This window comes from Humulus lupulus, chromosome 4, assembly GCF_963169125.1.
Source record: "Humulus lupulus chromosome 4, drHumLupu1.1, whole genome shotgun sequence".
In the NCBI taxonomy this organism is placed as follows: Eukaryota; Viridiplantae; Streptophyta; class Magnoliopsida; order Rosales; family Cannabaceae; genus Humulus; species Humulus lupulus.
The window spans coordinates 133,853,357-133,871,148 of NC_084796.1; the positions used below are offsets into that span (position 1 = coordinate 133,853,357).

Here is a 17,792-nt window from a genome sequence, read left to right on the forward strand (position 1 = left end):
TTACAGTGACAAACCTAAATTGTTTTTCTTGTTGGTCCCACTTACTAATGTTACTCAAATACTTAATGTTTGATATAAACAACCAAGAAATTTCAAAACTTATGTTCTCTCATTCATAATTCAAATTGATTCGTGCTTTAAACACAACTGGAAATTTCTAGACTATAGACTGTAGATCTATGACTTCATATTTTCAAACAGTGGTAATGCGCTGTCATGGTTCATGCAGCTGTTCTCAGTAAAAAATTACACTTGTAATTCATGTTCTGAATTTATTGTCAAAAAGTCTGTTACATAGTGTGATGTAAGCTGAACCTTTTAAAAATCTAGATCAAATAAATCATGTGGAAGTTAATAGAGTCCATCTGTTGCTTTTAGAAAATGATATTCCTCTCTTTTGTACATGTGTTTAAGTATTATATATGTATACAAACAATACTTTTTTTTCTTTCTATACAGCATATGTAAATATGTAAGAATAGTTCCTCTTTACATTTTCAGTGGATAAATTCTTCTTGGTTGTGTGTTTGGGTTATAAAATTTGAGTATAAGTTTTGGTCTATTAAATTTTATTTTTTCTTGTTAGTGCTTTAAAAGCAGTTGAAATTCTGGAAGCATATGAGGGGACACTAGAAGATGATTTCCTCCTGATAATGAACATTGTGAACATGGGGAAATCCTTTTGTATAAGGTATTCTAAGTGGTATCTTCTGTATATCGTTTCTTATGTTATATATTAATGTAGATCTTATAGCTGACAAGCTGTCTATTATGTTGATTTTTAGGCTTGTTTTTTGATATGGGTTTTAGTTATTGTTAGTTTTTGTAGTTGTCTAGAAGTTTTGTGTGTATTGGAGCTATTACTGGAAATTTATGTTTTAGGTTTTTCCCCACCTATTCTTGTGGTCTTTTTTTTAGGTTCCCTTGGTTTTGTGAATGATTAATGCTATTGGGCACCATTGGTGCACAACACCACCTTACATAGCATACCGTTATTGGTGCAGTATAGTATCGAGTCCCACAACACCACCTTACATAGCATACCGTTATTGGTGCAATATAGTATCGAGTCCCACTTATTTTATAATTTAACATAAAAATATGTGGGACTCGATACTTAATTGCATTGCACCAATCAACCTAAGGTGTTGCTGGGCATCATGGGTGCCATATAGCATTGCTCTTTGTGAATGCATGAACATCTCTTAAGTTATTTGACTTTTTAAAAAGCTGCTTTTATATGGAAAATATGAAAACAGTTATTTATTTTTCCTTGTTAGTCTAGTTTGATGCCCTTTCAATTAGTGGGTTATACGTTTCACACTTCAAATGAAAAAACTTATTAGGTTTTATGGTCCCATCCCATCATATGGTTTTAATAGTGGCCTTTATCAATTTTATTCTCAAGATTTCTTTGCTAGAAGAATCGGGTTCTATTGAGAGAGCTCTTTATGAGTTGCACAAGAAAGAGCCAAAAATAGTAAGTTTGAACTATTATATTTCTTATGAGGTTATGTTTTTAGCATGCAAATCTCAAGTGCTTACCATTTCTTGTTATGTCTTTCAAGGTTGATAAATTGGCTTTTAAAGAACAAGAGGTTTCTCTTTTAGTAAAGCTTGGTCGCTTTGAAGAAGGTGCCACTTTGTTCAAGGCTCTACTTTCTATGAATCCTGACAATTATGGGTATTTAGTAATGCTAATGCTATATTTCTTTTCAAAATATCAATTCCTTGTGAAAATTTGATTCATATTTTGAACTTGTTATTTTGAGTTCAATTTCAGATACTATGAAGGCCTTCACAAGTATGTTGGGCTCTATTCTGAAAATGGTCAGTATTCACCCGACCAAATTGAACAGTTGGATTCGTTGTACAATTCTCTTAGGCAGCAATACACTTGGTCTTCTGTTGTCAAGGTAAAATATTGAGTGATCTGAATTTTAACTTTGCTGCTTTCCTTGTAATGGTTGCCATTTTATCTGAATGCTGTGAAGCCTATTAGCTATTACACAAACTTGTAATAACACTGGGCTTTATTCTATCAAATCTTGTGCACTACTATGATGGAGTTGATTTTAAATTTATACACTGGATTCTTTCTGTTCTGCATGTATCTGTTGTTGATATTATTTTTGGTAAATTTTAACTAATAAACTGCTATTAATTAGTTTCAAAGGGGGAGAACTTCGTTAATTTTTCAATGGGTTGACCTATTGAACTTAATATTGATTTATTATTAATTTCCAAATTTCTTTCATGGTACACCATTCCATTTTAGACGTGACTTTATCATATTTACTTAATATTAGAAATGCTTAGCTGAAATGTCCTCAGGTGATTTATGAGTTCAATGCAATTAAATTAGCTTCTGGTCAATTCCCTGGAAGGTAAGCTGTGGTAGCACTTATTTGCATTAATGCAAATCATGTTGAAACATTCATACACTTCAGTGATGCCTATTTATAAGAGTTGTCTTCTGGGTTTGGTTTAGTTGATTAGCCAATGGGTAGTTGTAACGCCCTGGCTACCCCAAAACAGTTACGGTGAACGGTGGACCGTAAATTTGACTCATTGCCTGAGTCCTTTGGTCAAAAACGTGCTCTAAGTGTAATTAACAGGTTAAGGAATTAAACCAATAAAAAGGAAATGGAGATTTTATTAGAAACTGCTCTGCAGAGCTAAACAAAACATTTACAAGTGGTTCTCAGTACAAAATGGTCATTACAGTTTTATATTTACAATCCCGCCGACCTAAGCGGCAAAAGTAGGGTAAACCCCCTTGTTCCTCTGAGAAAACCTTGACCGTGGTGGCCAAGCGGCCGCATCAGCTCTCCACTCAAGGTTAGGTGAGCTTTTCTTTCCCTTTACCTGCACCACATAGCACCCATGAGCCAAAGCCTAGCAAGAAAACATAATACTTTTCATAAACATTATCAAATGATTATCATTATAATCACACTGAGCATAAAGCTTTCAAACAAATGAATAACACATGACTTTAGCGGGAGAGTGGCTGCTAGGTAAGCCACTAGCCTCCAAGGTCTCTTTTCTAGCAGGAGAGTGGCTGCTAGGTAAGCCACCAGCCTCCAAGCTCTGCTTTGTAGCGGGAGAGTGGCTGATAGGTAAGCCACTAGCCTCCAAGATCTGTTTGTTCATCGACCCTCAGGGTCGGTCAGGCATTAATGCTCCGTGAGTCATTCAATGCTAGTAATCGATTAGATCTAATCTCTGTTGGCTTGCGTGATTCACGCTAAGGCCGCTCTGACAAATAAATCAGCGCTTCCTGACCTGTGTCCAGTAACACTGCCGAGCCTGACAAATAAGCCACAGCCTCAAAGCTGATACTAACAGTTTTGTCGATTCTGTATTCAATCTATGTCCATATTTATACAATCAACATGCTTCACAAATATCCATGCATGTCACACTTTGGGTGCAGTTTTCTTACCTCTGGTCCGAGCTAGAACAAACAAATGAGTGACCCTGAGAACGATCGACCTTTTGGTCCTTTAGCAGTTACCTGGTCATAACCAAATTATGGGATTCCATCAATAAAATGAATAATAAAAGGTTCCTAAACCAAAACCTAACCTCCGGGACCTCAAACACTACTCAACCGGGTAGTAGGTTCAATCCCGAGGCCTTAGGATTGAATCCCCATGCTAAAAACACCTTTTTTGGCAAAATTGACCTTAAGGGCCGCGGCCCTCCCCTTCTACGCCGCGGCGCGCCCTTCAGACAGAAGGGGCCTCCCCAGCCAGACACCAAGGGCCGCGGCGCTCCCCTGCTGCGCCGCGGCACTCAGCCCAGAATGGCCAAGTCGGCCACACGAACCAGTTTTCTTCCCTGAGCTCTTTCCTCTCAAACCAGCCCTACAAACCCTCTCTAAACTTCTTCCAAACACACAATTAAACCCCCAAATAACACCCATAGCTCACCCTCATCAAACCCCAATAAAAAACAACATGAAAACTCCCTTTAATCCTCACTTTCCACATCAAATTCTGAAGCTGAAATCCTAAAACGAAAACAGAGCAAACATGGAAACTAAGGGCTAAAAACTTACCTCAAGTTTAGGTTATGGTGCTCTTCCACAGTGGAACACTCTCCCAAAGTACCAAGGCTTAGCTCCTAAGCTCAAATCCTCAACAAGATCACCAAACCTCACAAAGAAGATGAAGGTAGGTGAGGGTACGGGAAGGAAGAAGCTTACACTCTGTTTTGGTTCTGTTTTCTCTACAGTCTTCCATGCTCTTATATATCCAAGCCAAAAGACCATTATACCCCTAGGTCCTTTAAAGCTTCTAAAATCAACTCAAGGGTAATTTTGGTATTTTCCATCAATCCCGTTAATCATAATTAACGCTTCCCTTTTCCTGCTAATCTCAATATCCTCAAACACCAATATTTCACCTCCCGTTACCCCTTTAATGCCCGGTAACACTCTAATCATTAAAACACCCCGAGACTCACCCCGAGCCCCGAGCTTAAGCCCGTTATGACCAAACCGACATTAAACATTCCTTGATCGTCTCATGTCAAACGGCTCGAACAAACCCACATCATAATGTGATCTCAAATTATATCACCGACATGCGAATAAATAATCAATTTACCCTCAACGGGCCAAATTACCATCACACCCCTGTAATAACAAATATAGACTCACATGCATGCATTTCACATCATATCATAATATAATCAACATATACATGCATTTTATCAATTAATAACATAATTAAGCAAGTACAGCCCTCCCGACCTACTGTTCACGCCGTTAAATGCATCGGAGAATTCGGGGCATTACAGTAGTGGAGCATGTGGTTTGCTTCTTCATGGTGTGAGGTTGTTTACAGTTTATAGATTTTTGTATTGTTTTTCCTTGTTTTGGTTTTGTCGAGTGAATTAGACTTATCTTTTTCCTGCTCTCTTTATATAATGTATATATGAACAGTGAATCATGTTTCTGTTATACTGAAGCAGATGATCTAAGCAACATGATTTTAGATTTTTGGTCACTGAACGTTTCATAATATTATAAAACTATCTCCTTGCTTTTAGATTTTAGTTGTGAATGGTGAATGCTCTGATTTGCTCTAATTTTTTATCTTGCAAGTGCTTTTTTAGTCTGGCACATGGTTTTGTTGCTAGAGGCATTCTTTTGGTAATTCTTATTGATGATGTCACTTTAAAAAAAAAATATTTACTTTAAATGCAGGTCAGAGAAAGAACCTCCTTCAACTCTTATGTGGACCTTATTCCTATTAGCACAGGTTAGCCACCTTTATTTTTCTTGTTTTTGCTACCCCCTTAAATATTTTTTGTTGGGATATTTGTTTTTGCTTAGAATTTCTGTTTGGATCCAGCATTACGACGGAAGGGGACAATATGAAATCGCTCTTTCTAAAATTGATGAGGCCATTGAGCACACCCCAACCGCGATTGATTTATACTCGGGAAAGGTTGGTTAGGATTCTTAATGAATTTTTTTTTAATGTAAATGTTTTCTGGAATAAGTTTTATGGATTTTTTTCTTAATATAATCTTATGATTTTTTTCCCTTCTTAATCTTGTAGCAGAGATATTTTTCTATTGAAATCAATGTTATACTACAAGATATAGTTTGTGCACGTGTCTGTATCTATAGATACACTTGACGATATATTTTGAAATGATCTTTCATGCTTTATTCTTTTCTTAAAGAGATTTGATATTGTTGGCCAGTGGCCACAATATCTGAGATCTTTAGTAAGTTTTTGTTTATAGTCTAGAGGTTTTCACATGCATTTACCTTGGAATTTTTACGGTTTACTTGTGTGAACCGGTTTAGCTTAATTGTGAAGGGCAGATATCTTCTGGGAGCAGTTTAACTAGAGTTGTATCTTTAGTTGTGTTGTCCATGGGAAATAGGATTTGATTACTGTACACATTCCACTATCTTTCAACTTTTATTGAACTTATAACATTTTGAGTTTTTTTGGTGAGATATTTTTTCATGCACTTACCAGGATTCTTTAATTTTGTTTATCTTTTTTCATCCAAATTTTTAATTTTGTTTTTTTATTACAGAGCTGAATTTTGAAGCATGCTGGTGATTTGGCTGCTGCTGCTGCATTGGCAGATGAAGCTAGATGTATGGATCTTGCAGATCGCTACATCAACAGTGAATGTGTTAAGCATATGCTTCAGGCTAATCAGGTATTGTGACAGTCATCATTGATTATTTGATCTTATTATGAATTATTGCGTTCATGCTGCTTGAAATGTTTTGTATGTGCATCATGTTGTATTTTCTCTTTCGAAGGTGGCTTTAGCTGAGAAAACTGCAGTGTTGTTCACTAAAGATGGAGATCAGCATACCAACCTTCATGACATGCATTGCATGTGGTTTGTATCTGTTTACTGCTGGATCTATTTACTTGTTGAAGCAAGTTATGTTGGTTGTTGCTTCTAAGTATTTTTTGTTGTACTTTGAAGGTATGAGCTGGCTTCTAGTGAAAGTTACTTCCGTCAAGGTGATCTTGGACGGGCTTTAAAAAAATTTATGGCTCTGGAGAAGCACTATGCTGATATCACTGAAGACCAATTTGACTTCCATTCTTATTGTTTGAGGAAAATGAATTTACGTACATATGTTGAAATGCTTAAATTTCAAGATCGATTGCATTCACATCCATATTTTCATAAAGCAGCAGTTGGTGCAATTAGGTAAAGCATTCATATTGGGTTCCACATATTGGATTTATTTTTTTACGATGTACAATCAATTAGTCGTTGATTGATTTTCATAGCTTGACAATAAATGTTAATTTCTGTAAAAAAAAAGAGCACTTGCCATTGTAGAATTAAGACCCCTTTAGAGAGGACTGAACGAGTTTCAAGGGAGAAATTGATGATTATTATGGATTAGACATCTGACCTTGGTTTATTTTTAGGTTTTAAACGCAATTTGGTGTATTGTCAGTTTTGCTGGATTGTCATTTTCTTGCGGTGTAATACATTGTTAATTTTTGCTCTGTATTTATATGTTGGTTGTGGGTTTTCATCTGCAGATGCTGTATAAAGTTGTATGATTCCCTTCCAAAGTCAACCACTAAGGAAGACGATGAGATGTCCAAGTTGCCTCCTTCTTAGAAAAAGAAAATGAGGCAAAAATTGAGAAAAGCAGAGGCTCGAGCTAAGAAAGTAATGTTTCTGACTTCTGTAGCTTTTCGGACCATTCCCCTACATTTATTTTTATCCAATGTTTACCATTCTTTTAGGAGGCTGAAGGTAAAAATGAAGAATCCAATGCAAATAGTGTCTCAAAGACTGGGAAACGAAATGTGAAACATGTTGATCCAGATCCCCATGGGGAGAAATTGTTGCAGGTTCCGTGTGCCTTTATTTATTTCTCAGATTCCTGAATTGTGTTTTGCATTTTCCTTAATTGTTTGTCGGACATCTCTAGGAAAAGTGTGGCCCTGTCTAATATTTATGTGTTTATTCAGGTAGAAGATCCACTTTTAGAAGCTACAAAGTACTTGAAGTTGCTTAAAAAGAACTCCCCTGATTCGTTAGAAACACACTTGCTTTCTTTTGAAGTGAATGTGAGAAAACAGAAGGTTTTTCTTGCCTTTCAGGTAAGCTTTTGTTTAAGTGTGTGGCTGAGAAGCTTTTACTTTGACCCTATTTTTGTCTTGAGCTGCATAAGGCCAACTGATGACTAAATTGTCTTTGGAGTGCAGGCTGTAAAGCAACTACTGAGGTTGAACACTGAACACCAAAATCTCATAGTGCCCATACTGTGTTCGGAAGGTCATCTTCGATATGTACTCATCCTTGATCCTCAGCTGGTGATAACCAAATCGAAGATCAATCTTTGAGAACACCGTCTTACCCTGCAGTTGGTCAAACAAGTCATCAATCCTTGGTAGAGGATACTTATTCTTAATATTCAACTTGTTCAATTCCCTGTAGTCTATGCACATTCTCAAGGTCCCGTCCTTCTTCTTCACAAGTAAGACTAGAGCACCCCATGGCGAGTAACTAGGCCTGATAAACCCCAAATCTAGAAGCTCCTACAAATGTATCTTCAATTCTTTCAGTTCCGCCAGTGCCATCCTATATAATGCCCTCGACACTAGCTCTGTCCCCGATGCTAATTCAATAACAAACTGAATCTCTCTACGCGGCGGAAACCCAGGCAAATCCTCAGGAAACACATCCAGGAACTCGCAAACCAATCTGGTCTCCTCCGACCCTACTGGTGAAACTCTGGTGGTATCCACCACACTAGCCATAAAGCCTATGCATCCACCCTGTATCAAGTCTCTGGCTCTCAACGCCGATATCCTGGGTACGCGGGGTCCATGCACCGCTCCCACAAAAACAAAGGGATCTTCGGCCTATTGTTCAAAAGTCACCATCTTCTTCCTACAGACAATGGTAGCTCCATATCTAACCAACCAATCCATACCTAGAATCATATCAGAATCCTCCATACTCAACTCAATCAAATCTATTGACAACTCCCAACCATCAACTATCACTGGCAGTGCTCTAATCCATCTCCTAGATACTACCAGTTCCCCTGTAGGCAAAATAGTCCCAAACCCTGAAACACAATACACACTAGGTGTACACAGTCTATCAATCACCTTACCAGAAACAAATGAGTGTGTAGCACCAGAGTCAATCAGTACAGTAAAAGGAGTGCCAGCACTAGAAAGCTGAACTGTCACTACCGAGGGGCTAGCCTCGGCCTCTGCCTGCGTCAGGGTGAACACTCGAGCTGGACTCAAGCTGTCCACCTTCCCTGTATCTTCCTTCTTCACTGTCGGGAAATCTTTCCTGAGGTGTCCCACCACCCCGCACACATAACAGGCCTTAGCCCGACACTCGTCCAGATGGCGTCTTCTGCACCTCGTGCACTCAGGATAGGTCCTCCATGTATCACCGCCTCCCTGACGGCCACCCTGACTACCCCGACCTCTCCTATTAGGACCAGGAGCGATCGAAGCCTCAGGGGTCTTCCTCTTCAAATCACTGGGGCCTCTGCCCCTACCAGAACAAAAATATGGAGGCACTGCCCTGGATAGCCAAGACCACTACACTGTGTGTTTATAAAAGTTCTAGACTTGCTAATCAAGTCATTTTATTAATAACGTGTTTCTGAAACTATAATGGAACTACGGTTAAAACGTTTTGGTCTCAAAAGTCACATTTCTTATAAAGAAAAATTTCCTGTTTACACGGGATCCCAAATATATTAAGATTAAAACCAATTACAAAAGATTCAAGAATTAAATACAGTATTAGCCATATTAAGGCAAAACAGACAATTAGGCAATCTCTGTCCTGATCCACTCGGCCATGGCGACCGAACAGCTGGCTATGTACATTCAGCCCCGCAGCTCTCCATCTCAGGACTGGTCTAACCTGCCTTTGCCTTTACCTGCACCACATAGCACCCGTGAGCCAAGGCCCAGTAAGAAAACACAATAGCAGAGCATAAGCACTTAACAGACAATCGAATATCACATATTCCATAAACATGTTCTCAACCATTTAAACACTTAGAATAACCAAGTATTCAGCATACCAAACATATCAACTCATATCATACAACAATTCACAAATGATAACTAGGGTTAGTGCCCTCAGGCCGCACCCTCCGTTATCCCACCGACTCCGGCCCGCTTAAACTGAGCTCAGTGAATATAAAGCTGTCCTTGGCTACCAGTGGCCAAACCGCGCCCTGTGCGCAAATATTGTGTACAGCACCCTTAGGCTGCTATCACATGTCCCATGGCATAATACCATCACTGACATTATACAGATATCGGGAGCTCTTAGTCCCATCACAAACATATAACCGGGTGCAGTTTTCTTACCTTTGGGTTTGCTAGCCTTGTTCAATGAAATCCTCAAGCACGATCCTCCCCGAGCCCTAGCGCGTACCTAGTCACGATCATAGACAAAAGTCATCACCAACCCTCAAGTCCATAACCTAGCCTCAGGACCAATCCCGAGGCCTCAGAGAGTCCTAGTTCCACCAAACAAGGTGGTGGAATCGAACCTCGAACCCTTGGTCAAAAACCCTTCAAAATAACCCTAATATCCCTTTCTGAACACAGGATAGCGCTAGAGCGCTCATTGGAGGGTGCTACAGTGCTACAAACAGAACCGAAATGCCCTCAGCAAACCTGGCCTAGCGCTACAGCGCCCAAAGGCTAGCGCTGTAGCGCTTGTCACAGACTGCCAACACCACATTTTCCCTTCCTGCGATTTCCCCGAGCCAAACGTAACCAAAACTTCTCCAAACCTTCACCAAACTCAAAATCAAGCTCACTAACATGTCTAACTCATCCCAAGCATCATAACCACATAAAATATAACCACGTGCATCTCTAATCCCAAAATTCACCATGGTCACTCCTAGACTTCAGAATTCAGCAAAACACAGTCAAAACTTCGAAGTTTAAAGCTCAGAATTTATACCTTTGTTGGAAATTCGATTTCAAGTTAGCCTCTAGCCCTCCTTAGCTTCTTCTTCCTCAATTCCTTAGCATGAATTCCCCTAAAGTTCCCTTCAGCTCAGCTTAGAGCCCATAGCATAAACAAGTCAAACCAGAAACTAAAAACTCAAAAGTCTTACCTTAGGTATTAGTGGGCTCCTGCTAATCCCTTGCCAACCCTTCAAGCTTAACTCAAAATTCTTGATGCTCAGCCCAACCTAGCTCCCCTCTGAGTTTTTGTCCAAGAAAACACAAGGAAATGGTGAAGGAGATCACCAACCAACCCTTAGAAAAACAACTCTGTTTTCTTCCCTTTTTTTTTCTTTCTTTTCCTTCTTTTCTTTCTTTCCTCAGAATTCTATATTATTCTACCATTTCCACTAAGTATAAAGCCTCAGCATACTTGTCTCTTGCAAGCCAAATGTCCATAATGCCCTCCCTTTTAATCCTAAATCCTTTAATCCACTTAGGGGCATTTTGGTCATTTTACCCAATTCCCGCTAATTTCCTCAAGTGTCTCTAATATTTCCCGCTTACTTCCCGATACCTAATTAATCACCAATTAAATTCCTCATCATCAAAATTAACCCCAATATATTCTCTATATTCCTATTTATACCCCAGGCTCGCCCCGAGCCAGGTATAAATCCCCGCCGTGACTTTTTCGCTAACTCGCTCACTAGGATCGTCTTGACTCACAGATCACGATATACCCACAAAATAGTGTGGTCTCAACAATTATCACACATATATACAGTTATGCCCGCAACGGGCCAAAATTGTGATTATGCCCTTCTAACCTATTCAGGGCCTACATGCATACTAATACACATAGTCATGCATCTCAAATATTCAAATAGTCATATAACATGCTTTAAATCATTAAATCACATATATTCCGATTATGCCCTCCCGGCACACTAATCAAGGCCCTTAAGCCTCATTAGTAAATTTGGGTCGTTACAGTTACCCCCTCTTGCAACCAATGTTAATGTCGGAAAGAAGCAAAGTAGGTCTCATAAGTACCATCTTAATAACCAATCCAAGCCAAGTCGGTCAGTCAGAACTGCCACCCCAAGTTATGTGCCTACAGTGCAAGATCGCCAGAATCCTCAACCCAGTGGCCCTCATAGGGGTCATCAGCAGGCCAGTCGATCAGTTAGAACCACGACCCCATGTTCGGTGCCTCCTTCACAAGCACCTAGGAGTACTCATGGCAACCAACGAAGAGGGGCAGAGACAGCCTCACAAAAACAAAATGTTCCAGTAAACCCTCCTACATCACGATCGAATCGTCAAGCGCATAGAGCTAGGAATAATGGGATAGAACAAAGGTGGGCTAATTGAGTTCGTCATGATGGGACAAGGATTGCCTCGCCCGTTAGGCATCCCCTGTCACCCATAAGACATCCAACTCCACCTCGTCCTACATGAGACATTCCTGCTTATGGAGACATCAAGAGAAATCCTCCTCCGTCTGCCCATACCTATGTCCTGCGAACACTTGTCGAAAATCCAAATCCTCAGCCCCAACCGCGAGTTATAAGCTTCGCAAATGGAAGTTATTGGACTGAAAGTCATCGAAGTGGTAGGTCTGAGGATGATCTAAGAAATCATCTAAGTTCGGCACAAAGCCCTCGATACGATCCATAGCCTAATCTGCGTGATCTCCTGAATTCACAGAGAAGAAATTCAGCTCGAGATGAGGGTGTTAGTTATACTCGTGAAGAGGGAGGTCCTCCCGAAGTGCGTGATGATGGGAATGCCCCACAAAACCAAGCTCAAGCTTGGAGGGACAACAACCTGTCAAATGTGTACGATAAGATGGGAGCTATTGAATAGCCCCAAAATAATCTAGGGACCAAGGACCAAATCCTCAAGAGGCAAGCTCAGATGGAAGAACAAATGAGGAAGCTCGTATCTGGAACAGATAAAGACGATTGCGACTAAGAGGATGAGCATGAGCTTTTCGCTCCAAATATTGCGGCGGCCACATATCCAGTGGGCTTCAGAATGCCACACTTGTCATAGTTTGACGGAGATGGGGATCCGTCTGATAATCTTGGGATTTTCAACAGCATGATGACGGCCCATAATGTCAGGCCCAATCTAAGATGCCTCTTATTCTACTCAACTCTGATTGGGCCGGCCAGGCAGTGGTTTAAACAATATAAGAGGCATTTTATTAGCTCGTGGAAGAAGTGTTTTGCTATTTTTAAGAGAGCATTCAGGGCTTCCCACACAGCTCGGGTCAAGGCTAATTCATTAGCCAATGTAAAGCAACATCCTAGTGAACCGTTGAAAGCATATCTAAGTAGGTTTGCCAATGTCGCTGCCCGAGCAAGAGATGCCGACAACAGCTCCATGCTCATGGCAATGAGAACGGGAATCCTTGGTGGAGGAGACCTGTGGCAAGAATTACAAAGAAAAGGATTTAATAATATGAACGAGTTCTTGGCACGACCTCAAAGATGTGTTAACCTAGAAGAGGCGCGAGCTTCTGTCGCAGGAACCAGCCAGATCCCAACCCAGCCCGTTGGAGCTGTAACGGATGTTGCAGCTACGGCTCAAATCGTTATCCAGAATAACCAAGGGGGTAGTAACAAGAAGAAGGGAAATGGTGAGGGTGACAAGAGTGGAGCAAAGAAAAATAAGTTTGGGGAAAAATTCAAACCTGTTTACCTCATGGATACTAGAGAGCGAATCTTTTTGGCCAATTCTACCCACCATCCATGGAAGAACCCAGAACCTCTAAGAAACCAAAGAGCGAAGAGAGATCCTTTGAAGTTCTGCCAATTTCACAATGATATCGGCCATAACACTGATGATGGTAGACAGCTGAAGGACGAGATCGAGACCATTTACAGGGATGAACCTTTGGCCCAATACGGCCAAAATTGAGTGCTCCCTAATTAGCCCGCTCGACAAAACCCTCCATCAGTTCCTGAAGTTCCAATGAATCAAGTCAGAGCTCAAGCGAATCAAGACGACCCTCCTCTTATAATAGGGGGAGATATAGCCACAATTTCGGGAGAACCCCATATGGCAGGCACGAGCAGAGGTGCCCAGAAGAGGTACATTAACAAACTAAAATTCCATAACGGAGTGGAGTTTGTCACGGAATAGCGATTATCAAAACAAAAGAAATTGGAAAAACACCCATTCATTTTTACAGAAGAAGATGCTAGCCATGTCCAGTTCCCACACAACGATCCTTTGGTCATAATCGTTCAGCTCGGCAACCGGAGAGTTCGGAGGACACTAGTAGATAACGGGTGTTTTGTGAATCTACTTTTTAGATCCACCTTGGAAAAAATGGAGTTGTCTGCAACAGAACTGAAAGTGACCTCAATGTTTCTATACGGATTTTTTGGCGAAGGATCAGCAGCCATCGGGACGATTGAGTTAGTGGTAACATTGGGAGAAGGCTCGCGAACTGTCTCCAAGTTACTCGAGTTCGTTGTGATCGGCTGTCCAGTTTCATACAATGAAATTTTTGGCTGACTTGCATTGATGGAACTTGAAGCCATATCCTCTATTCGCCACCCAACAGTCAAGTTCCCCTCAGCTACGGGGATATGCACCGTTAGAGGCGATACGCCCCCTAGCAGTCAAGTTCCCCTCAGCTCACTGTCAGGGAATGCTATAGCATTTCTATGAAGGTAAAATCACAACCTGTGCAGCAAGCTATGTCCATAGGTGACGGAGGTGAAGAGTTTCAAGAAGTGGAAGCCACTTGTGGGACAGAAGAACCTGAAGAAGCAAAGGATAGCGACGTCGTCCCACATGATGACATTGACTGTAACGACCCGAATTCACTAATAAGGCTTAAGGGCCTTGATTAGTGTGCCGGGAGGGCATGATGGGAATTATGTGTGATTATTATGATTAAGATGCATGATTATGATTTTAAGCATGTTATATGACTATGTGAATTATATTATGTGGTAATTATGATGTGTGAATTGTACCGCGTGGGTGCTGTGATACCAACGTGATGCACGTGCTGAGACGGTCCTAGGAAGCTAGATAGTGGTAACTGGTGATTTGGTAACCTGCGTAACTGTTAGTAACCATAGAGAGTAACAGGTTTTATGGGGAAAGTGGTAGAATTGCAAAGCTGGTGAAAAGACAAGTATGGCCTTGAGGTTTAGTTAGGAAGGGGTATTAGTGGAAGGGTAGAATAGTCATTTGGTAGGATAAATGATCATTAGCTGAAGGGAAAATATCATATACGTATAACACTTGGAGAATGAGTTTATGCTGAAATTGAGGACCTAGAGGAAGAGCAAACCTAAGAAGAAGAAGAAGGGAGAAACTGAATTTAGCTTTTGGAAGAAGAATTTAAGGGTGATTGAAGTTGTCAAGCAAGCTTAGATCAAGGATATTCAGAGGTAAGATCCTGATTATGATATATCCAAGTTTTAAGTCTGAAATTTTAGATAATGAATGTGAATTGAGGCAAGTTGGTGGCTGGTTTTATGTAATTTCAGAATTGGGTAATCAAGGGGGAAGGAGGTTTAGAGCTGGAGGTTGGACTCATCATTCAAGGTAAGGTCTCTGTGTGTTTATTAGGCTTGTTTCTGTTAAGGTATAGGGAGTTTGGAGTGTGGTTTGTGTTTGAGTTCAAGCTGTTCTTAATTTTCTGGTTTGAGTTGTTAAGTGTGAAATTCAAGAGTGAATTTTGGGATTGAAGGTGTGAGTGAGCATGGGCATGATGTTTTTGGGTTGTTGTGAGGTTTATTAAGGGTTTAGAGTTGGTTTTGGGACTTAGGATGGAGTTTGGGGTGATTTGGAGAGGTTGGGGCTCGGGAAAATGCGAAGGAAAAACCCAGAATTCTGGGCTGCGAAGGCGTGCCGCGGCACGGGTTTTGTGTGCCGCGGCTTGGAGTCTCTGACTGATGGGTGCCGCGGCACAAGGAAGTGGTGCCACGGCACAAGGCTAATTTTAGAGTGTCACTTTTGGCAATTTTTGGCCTTTGCTCCGGGGGTTCGGGGGGATGTCTCCCAGGTATTGTTCTAAGGATTTGGGGGTTCTGAGAGTGTGGGTTAGGTTCCGGGAAGGTAGTCTTGGATTGGTTAATGACAAAGAATATTATATTTGTGTTGTGATTAGGACTTTGGAGAGGCTCGGAGTAGAGGACCGTGCTTGTGGCTACGTGGCATCGGAAACCAGTGAATTGAAAGGTAAGAAAACTGCACCCGAATGTATGGTTGTGAATGGGACTAAGTGCTCCCGAGAGTTGTATTGTGTCATCGTTGGTATTATGCCAATGGACACGTATAAGCGGTCTAAGAGTACCGTTCATGATCTTAGCGCACGGGGCGCGAATTGGCCAGTGGAAGCCAGAAACAATAGGTTAACAGAGGGAGCAGCCTGTGAGTGCTAGCCCTGGTTAACATCTGTGTTTTATGTATTTTGAGCTGAGATGCTTAGTATGTGGTATACTTGAATGATGATATACTTGAATTTATGAGATGCTATATGAGTAATTGACTTGATTGCTAGTTGTTCATGCTCTGTTATTGCTGTGTTTTCTTGCTGGGCCTTGGCTCACGGGTGCTTCGTGGTGCAGGTAAGGGCAAGGGCAAGCTGGACCAGGCCTGAGGTGGAGAGCTCCGAGGTGAAATGTACATAGCCAGCCGTTCAATCACCATGGTCGAGGAGTGTGTCAGGACAGAGATTACCTAACTGCTCATTTTGCCTTAGTATGGCTGTTAATGTATTTAAACTTTGTAAATTTTGTAAATGGCCTGTAAACTGTCATTTTTGGGATCCCATGTAACAAAACAATGTATAGTAATGAGAACTTAACTTTTGAGACCAAAACGCTTTTAACCCTAGTACCCCTACTGTTTCAGAACACGTTTTTACTTTTACGACTTGATTAGCAAGTCTGACACTTTATAAACACACAGTGTAGCGGTCTTGGCTATCCAGGGCGTTACATTGACCCACGAATGGGTGAGGACATGTCAGAGCTCCATGCCATTGAGGAGCTCGAGGAAGTAAGTATAGATCCCAAAGAGGCTTCAAGAGTTCTTAAGATTTGTAGAAATCTTGATGATAAAAGGAAGAAGGAGTTGATCAATTTCTTACAAATGAATCTGGACGTCTTCGCTTGGTCACATGAAGACATGGTGGGAATAAGCTCGAGTGTAATCATGCACACTCTAAACTTGGACAAGAACGTGCCTGCAAAATCCGAAAAGCAAAGGCGTTTGGGAACAGTTCGAGCTGAAGTACTGGAGGAAGAAGTAGCTCGAATGTTAAAATGCGGGTTTATTCGTGAAGCAAAATACCCGATCTGGGTTGCCAAACCTGTGCTGGTCCCAAAGCCAAACGGGAAATGGAGGACCTGCATCGATTTCTCTAACCTGAACAAAGCTTACCCTAAGGATTGTTTCCCACTGCCAAGGATTGATCAGTTGGTAGATGCCACAGCAGGTCACGAGCTCAAGTCCTTCGTGGATGTGTATCATGGATATAACCAGATCGTGAAGAATAGTAAAATAGAGAGCAAAACAACAATAATATAGACTCGTGGACTAGGTGGATTTTAACCACTGAACCAGGTGAAAGATTTGTGTTCTTGTGAGTTCATTTCATCTTTCGTTACCGTTTATTACTAAGCACTAATCAACCTTATTATTTCTTAAATACACTATTGGTGAAAAACCGCATCAACACCTAACATGTTATAATGGCTTTTTGTTAGGTGTTTGATTCTATTGAAACTTAAGGTTTTCGGTAAGTTCTTATCATGATGGTTTAGATCTTCTTTTCATCCTCATTTCTTTAGAAAACTTATGGATCTTACTTTTTGGTTTTAGCAGTTTTCAATCTCGCTCTTGTCTCCAATATCCATTTTTTTGGTAAGCAAAATAGGTTAGATATTAAGTGTTATGATTATGTTTATGTGTTATATGTATATGTTTTATGTTGTAGTCGCTTGGGAAATGTATTTGCTTAGATAGCAAATAACCAAATCCCAATATTTTTATCATTATCGTAGACTATAGTTATGATTTAACCTACCTCGAACAGTAGCAAGAGAACCTATATGGTTTTTATCACATACTACGGTAATGATTTAATGGCCATTAATATTGTAGTCCTACATTTTATGACTTACGTTTTTACGTCATACATTTTATGATTTATGTTTTTAGACTTATGATTTATGATATGTTTTTAGTAGATGTTTCATGCTAGGTATTAGGCTCATCCCTTTTTATTTTAGATGGTGCAAGAAAATAAGCTTGGAAGGCGGGATGGATTCATTGCAGCTT

The 17,792-nt window shown here is 40.6% G+C and overlaps 1 pseudogene; it reads left to right on the plus strand.

Moving 5' to 3' along the window:
- The first annotated feature begins 668 nt into the window (after positions 1 to 668).
- Positions 669 to 13,400, plus strand: LOC133832552 (N-terminal acetyltransferase A complex auxiliary subunit NAA15-like; annotated as a pseudogene).
- The last annotated feature ends 4,392 nt before the right edge of the window (positions 13,401 to 17,792 follow it).